The sequence below is a fragment of the Phocoena phocoena genome, chromosome X (assembly GCF_963924675.1).
Source record: "Phocoena phocoena chromosome X, mPhoPho1.1, whole genome shotgun sequence".
Classification (NCBI taxonomy): domain Eukaryota; kingdom Metazoa; phylum Chordata; class Mammalia; order Artiodactyla; family Phocoenidae; genus Phocoena; species Phocoena phocoena.
In genome coordinates, this window is record NC_089240.1 from 58,927,315 (window position 1) to 58,933,827 (window position 6,513).

Genomic DNA, 6,513 nt, shown 5'->3' on the forward strand with positions numbered 1-6,513 from the left:
GAGGTGGGCAGAGGGCTTAGAGAGATGGCTAAATGGGCTGTCACCACCTGGCTTTGGGGAGGCAGATGATCAGTGTTGAGGCAGGCTCGAGGACACGTCCCCAAATCAGAAAGGGTTGCATAAGGAGCCCTCTGGAGAAGGAGCACAGGGACTGGGTTCTTGGGCCTTGAAACAGAAGGCTGAGGGCACATGGTCAGACTGCCGCTGTCTGAAGGGCCATATCTTACAGAAGGTGCACATACTCCCAAGGGCCACTCTTGCCCTGGAGATCTTGGCCTTGGGGCCAAAGACGTTTCCATTTCTGATCTCCATGGGGAGGAGGGACTTAAGCCCAAGAGGGTCAGGCCTGGCCTGGGTCCCCAGACTCCCCCATCTCGTCCTAGCCCAGGCCTCCATGACGGAAACCCTGGTGGCGTTGCCCCAGAGCTTTCCAGAGATGAGCCACCCCCATGCCCAGCCTGTCCCTGTCCCCAGCCTACCAAAGAGTATTCATCCCTTCTCATCCCTGACCCCATGGGTTACTATCCCAATTGTGGAACCACTACACTGCTCCTCACCCTGTAGCAGGTCCCCTAATCCAGCCACCCCTGCCCCTAGCTGGAGAAAGTCCAGAAACTGGCAAGAGGACCTGCTAAATAAAGACGATGTGCTGTGGTCCCTTGGTTGAGAGACTTGAAGTGTTTAGTCAGGCTAGAGAGCTGCACGAGGGAAGAGGCCTGGAGAGCCCCTTGGGGGCCATTAGCCTCGTGCTGACCTCCTAGGGGTGGGAGGCCACATGGCCTGGGACATCTACAAGCCAATAGGAGCAGACGAGAAAGGAAGCCACAACTGTGTTCCTGGGACGGGCCAAGCGGCTTTCAGTGCCAGAAGGACCTGTGTCCTGGGATGCAATGCCAGTGAGTTAAGGGGAGGGGTGGGCCTGGAGCTGCATTAGGGGAAACCAAAAGGGGGAGGGGGAGGGAACAGCTGGAATCAGCTGGCTGGGGGATAAATGGGAAACCTCACTAGTAGAGAGGGAATCATTCAAGGGCCTCAGCTGGGTCCCCAAATAGGCTTTGTGAGACCAGGGAGTCCTTCCCTGCCAGTTTTCTCATTTCTCCCAGCGTGTTCCCCTCCCCCTGCCCAGCCCTGTGCCCTGCCCACACACTCCATGTTTGGCCTTCAGCATTTCAGGCCTAGCCACATACCCCATCCCTAGAGTGCTCTTTTCAGCTGGGGAGGGGAAGAGGTGCTGGCTCCTTTCCAGAGATGCTTCTGTAGATGTGAGAGACTCTATGTACTGCCTTGTAACTCCTGCATCCTCAGGAGGGGAAAAGGGACCGGGAAGTAAAGGGGGACCTTAGGACCCCAGGGAATAGACCCTTGGAGACTCCCATCCCCTCTTCCCCCTCACCAAGTGCCCAGGAGACCCCTGGCTCAGACCAGCCCAGGGCCTTGCCCAGTGGCAGGGGAAAGGGGCACCTCACTCCACCTCGAAGTCATTTGACTGTCCCCATCCACCCCACTGCCCAGATCTTCCACCACCCCTCCAGCTGCCCCTGCCGTTCGTCACAGGCAGCAGAGCTGGGCAGCTTTCTTACGCCATTTTCTACACTGTGCTTCATGAGTAGGACTTTCTTGCACTAGTTCCTATGACTGAGTCTCCAAGCTGGATTCCTAGTAGTCCCTGTCCCTTCCTCCCTCACCTGGCTATGGTTCAGTTGTCGCCCTTCCCCTGCCTCTGTGTTTCGGTGAGAGTCTCTGTATGTGTACCGCTTTCTGTTTTGTTGCATCGTGGGGCAGAAGCCTCTCTGCTCTTGTTTAACCCCATAAAGAAATAAATGGTAAGACTTGATGATAACCTTCCCTTCATGGTTTTGTTCTGTGGTGTCAAAAATTGCCCAAGGGAAAAAAAATATTGCCCAAGGAAAAAGTCTATGGCTTGGGGAGGAGGCGGGACCAGAGGATGCCGAGCCTCTGGGCCACCGCTTGTTGGCTCAAGTCTCAGAAAAAAAGGGGAAACTCTGTAGTAGGCCATCCTAAAGAAGGAACTCCAAACTCAGCCCCCTGCAGGGATCAGGCAGATAAGTGTGAGTGAAGGAAGTGGGCTGGGCTGGGCTGAAGTATGGGCGCCAAGGCTGGAAGTGGTGACAAGTGCAGGGTGTGAGTGTCTACAGGGGCAGCTGAAGCCCAGGGTTGACTTGTGGGAACGTGGGCCCAGCGTTGCCGGGTCTTCTCATTCTTCAAGGGACATCAGGACTCGAGAATTTTACGTGAAGCCTCTAATTTCAAAATGTTGGCTCAAGTCTAAAAAAATCCCATATACCTCTGCGTGGGCTAAATATGTCTGCAGGCCCCACATGGCCTGGGGATTAGCAGTTTTTCACCTTCGTCACGGCCTTTGCTTCTAGTCTCCCAGTCTCATCTCTTGCACTCTGCCTCACCAGGCCCATCTTCCTATCCCAGGCAGGAAGGCGCTTGGGGAGCACAGGAGAGGTGACAGACAGAGCCCTCCACCACTGCCACCTTCTCACATACCCAGGAGAGGGGAGAGCATGAGTTAGTTGGGAGGGAATCTGGTGTCCTCACTGAGCTGCTGACTTCCTTCACGGAGAAAACCCAAGTCCCTCAACTCCCCAGAAAGCGGCAGAGCACGGAGTTTAGGGCGTGGTCTCTGGAGCCCGAGTGTATGAGTTCACGACTTGGCGTGAGTTCCTTGACTTTCTTGAGCCTTAGTGTCCTCATCTAGCAAGAGGGCTATTGTGAGACAGATGATGGACATAAAGCGCTTCGCACAACAGCTGGCATGAAGGAGCCGCTCAACTATTGATCGTTATTATTGTCATCGGTCACCCGGTCTTTCTTCTCTTTCCTTGACCTCCACCTAAAACGGTCACCAAGTTCCGTCAATTCTCCCTGTGTAACATGCGTCAACTCCTTCCCCTCCTTTCCACCCGCTCCCTCTCAGCCGCTTCAGACCCTCAGCAGCTTTTGCCTGGACTACTACAATACCCCGCAACTAATCTCTTCTTCAATTACTCCAATTTCGATCCATCTTCCCCAGCACTGCACACTTCGGCACTTAGGAGGCACGCCATAAATATTTTGTGAAAGAACTGCTGCTGTAAAGCACACATCTAATCTTCCCAAAGGGAACATATTACACCCGTGAGCAAAAACATCAGATGGTTCCACATTGCCTGTAGAATCAAGTGTAAACTTCCCAGCATGACTTTCAAGGCTCTTCGGATTCCGATCCCATCCTACCAGTCTGAGGCTGTCACACACTCCCATCCCACCTTTCACTGAATGAGCTCTGCACCTTCTCACCTCCTGCCCTTGGCTCACATGGTTTCTTTTCCCCGGGATGTCCTCTCTCCATCTCTGTCCATCACTGCCTTTCAAAGTCCAGCTCAAATGCCACCTCTGCTGTGAAGACTTGCACATTCCCCCTCTCCCAAGCCGAACACCCTCTTGTCGTCTTCAGTACTTCTGTAACACTTTGTACCTTAATCATGGTACTTACCACATCCTGCCTGTATTCGGCTTATTCACTCATTCAAAACATACCTATCGAGCAATTACTATAAGTCAAGCACTATGCTGGGTGCTGGGAATAGCAGTAAAACACAGACACGTTATAGACCCACAAGATAACATGATGTCATGTGTTCAGCAACCATCATATGCTTGCTATATAATGTTCAAGTTTTTGTCTCACCACACGTCCATGAGGGAGCCAGGCTCTCTTGGCCTTGAGCGTAGGAAAGAGAGGCAAGGGACTGGAGGAGGCTATATACCCACAGTGCTAAGGGAGTAAAGGGCACAATGGCTGTGCCAAGGAAGTGACCCTACCAGCCACACGTTGCCCTTTGACTCCTGGATTTTGCCCTGCAGCTGCTCCTCTGAGCGACCCCTTCACGCGCTGGGCCTAGGCCCTGGTGCTCTCCCTTCAGGGCAGTCCAGCTGCAGGCAGCCTCAGTCTCTTGCAGCCTCAGCATGTGCAGGAGGGGCGGCGGCAGTGACTCACACCCCTGGCCATGCAACAGAATCACCTGGAGAGTTTCCGCTCTGGTCCCACCAGCAGAGATTTGGATTGAATTAGCACAGGTTGGGATCCCAGCTTCAGTATTGTTTAACAAACTCCACAGGAGATTCTAACGTGCAGCCAGGCTTGCCAATCACGGGATGAAGCGATGGCTGGGGCTATGTGAAGTCCTTGTTATTCTCAGATAAGTGGTGCTAGAAAAAGGCCACTTACAATGAGTCCATTTGAAGTGGGGACCAACATTTCACAATAGAGTGGGGGAAAAGGAGGAAAGGGTTTGACTGGGACTTTATCTTGGAAAATAAAATTGGAAAGGTGAAAACATTTTTGTTTAAATTTAAAATGTGTGAATAATTGCAAATATGCACTAATTCTTAGAATGAACAAAGAATGAATCGAGCATTGGGGGATAACAATTTTCCTGACTGACGTACATGACAACACAATATTGACTTTTGCCACGCAATCATAAACAGAGTTTTGTTTTATTTTTCCAAAATTAGAGAGCTTCTTCAATTATCCCAAGGACCTCGTGTAATCCTTTGAGAGTTGAATCATTCTCTTTGAAGCCTTGATCCTGTCATTACCCAAGTCAATTTTCTCTTCTGCTGGTGGTAACTGGTCTCTCTCTGCCAAATTCCATTTATGAATGACTCCACATGACGTTAGAGATGGTCTTCTACGTCACTTTCATTGACTTCATGAAACCCTATATCTTTTTCAAGACCTTCAGTTTCACTCTGAAATATATTTGCATTGTGTAATACTAGCAATTAACAAGAGGCTGAAAAAGACCTTAGCATAATGGGTTTGGATAAACTGTATTAGGCTGTGAAATGGGGGGGGGAGGGACTTACATGTAGGACTCAAAATAGTGAATTATTTGGTGCTATGACGACTTTGCCTTTCATAAAGTCCCGTTTCCTTTTCGGGTTAGTGTACTTATCTCTAACACAAAAGGATAGGGTTAGATGTCGCTATAAAAATTAAATAAATTAACTTAAACGAAGTAGTATATGTGATAGCGTTGAGCACAGTTCTTATCACAGAGGAGGAATTCATAATCCTTGCTTTTCCTTCCCTCCAAAAACATTCTTAGATGTTTTGGACACATGAACAGAAATTGCTCCAAAATACCTCTAGAGTCTGACAATTTCTCCCACCTCCATTGTCACCACGTAGACCACACCACCATCAGCTCTCTCCTGGACCACTGCAATGGCACTCTAACTGGTCTCCCTGCTTCCAGTTTTGCATACACACACACACACACACACACACACACACACACACACATAGTCCACCCACAGTGATCTTTCAAAAATGCAAATCAGATCATGTCTCTCCCCTGCCAGAACCCTCCAATAGTTTCTCAGCTTAACCGGAATAAAATCCAAACCCCTTACCACGGCCCACAGGGCCCTACATGACCTGTCACTTGCCTACCTCCAATCGCCCAGTACACTCTCTTTAGTTTCCTTCAGCCACCTGGCCTTATTTCTTTTCCTCTGATACACTCAGCTGACTCCTGTCTCAAGACCTTTGTGCCTGCCCTTCCTCAGCCTGAAATGTTCTTCCCCTAGATTTTTGCAAGACTGACTCCTTCTTATTATCAGATGTCAGCTTACATGCCACTTTCTCCGAAAGCCCTTTCCTGACTATTCTGGGTATGGTAGTGCCCTTCTTGCCTGAAGATGCTCTATTATACCCCTTGTTTCTATATGATCTAGTGCTGGTAACTATTTGAAATGATCTTGTTTACACATCGTTTTTCTTGTTCATTGCCTCTTTCTTCACTTGAATGTAAGCTCTGAGTAGACAAGCGCTTTCCGCCTGCTCCCTGTTTCCCCAGTGCCTTAGTAAAGTTTCACTAAGTGAATGGATGTGGATGCGGATCAGTGGTTCATTTGGGCAGGCGTGAGTGGTGGTCGGATGCGTGGCAAAAGATGAAGCCTGAAAGACAGCCTGAGGTCAAAACATGGAAGGTCTTGAAGGTCAAGGTGGGAAATTTGAGCTTTACAGCGAGGCCCATGGGAAGCCATGGAAGATGGTTGAGCTTAACAGGAGTATTATCAGCTGACCCGGAGGAAGAGTCATCTAGTGCCACGTGCCGTATGGATTGGTGGGCGAAGCGAACGTAGGGTCTGGTTTAAGAGTCCATCAACCACTATGTGCCCCACCTTCGCACTCGCTACCCTCTAAGCCTTCCTCCGCGTACCTGGTCCACTCAACTCCCTCACTCTTCTGGGACCACGCAAGAGCCCTGACTGCCGTTCCCCGCCACCGGCCGCTGGGTGGCGCTGTGGCTCCTCCTACCCGGGCAGGAGGCGCCAGGGAGGCGGAGGCGCAACAGCCGAACCGGGCCTTGGCGCGGGGTTCCGTCGGCGCCTGCCCCGTGGGCTCTTCCTAGTCCGCCTCGTTCTCCCTCCTCCGCGCTGCCCCGCGTCCAGGCCCTTCCCGTCCCCGCCCCCACCCCAGCCAGTGGG